This window comes from Plasmopara halstedii, assembly GCF_900000015.1.
Source record: "Plasmopara halstedii genome assembly, contig: Scaffold_2956, whole genome shotgun sequence".
Taxonomy (NCBI): domain Eukaryota; phylum Oomycota; class Peronosporomycetes; order Peronosporales; family Peronosporaceae; genus Plasmopara; species Plasmopara halstedii.
The window spans coordinates 1,629,695-1,630,080 of NW_020189861.1; positions in this window are offsets into that span (position 1 = coordinate 1,629,695).

Here is a 386-nt window from a genome sequence, read left to right on the forward strand (position 1 = left end):
CTTGCAGACGGCACATGATGCTTTGGGAGTAAGTAAAGCAGAGTGTGACAAGCGACAACGACGGATTGAGGCGTTAGAACAGCAGTTAAAAGCGTCGTATAATGCTTTACCTAGTGAAGCAAACGCGCACTCGATTGCTTCTACTGATGTGCCGTCAGCTGATTCGAAGATCGTTGTTGGTAATGCGAAACAATTGACGGATTTAAGAGCGTCAGAAACTGCACTAAGACAACAGCTCGAGGATGCAAGAGTGGAGTTAACTAGTTTGCAAGAGCGATTCGTCACGACTAAAGCAGCTAACGCTGACAAAATATTTGTGCTAGAGGAGCAAAGTAGAAAATTGGAATTGGAGCTAGCAGTTGCGATGGAAGAAATAAGTCGTTTGA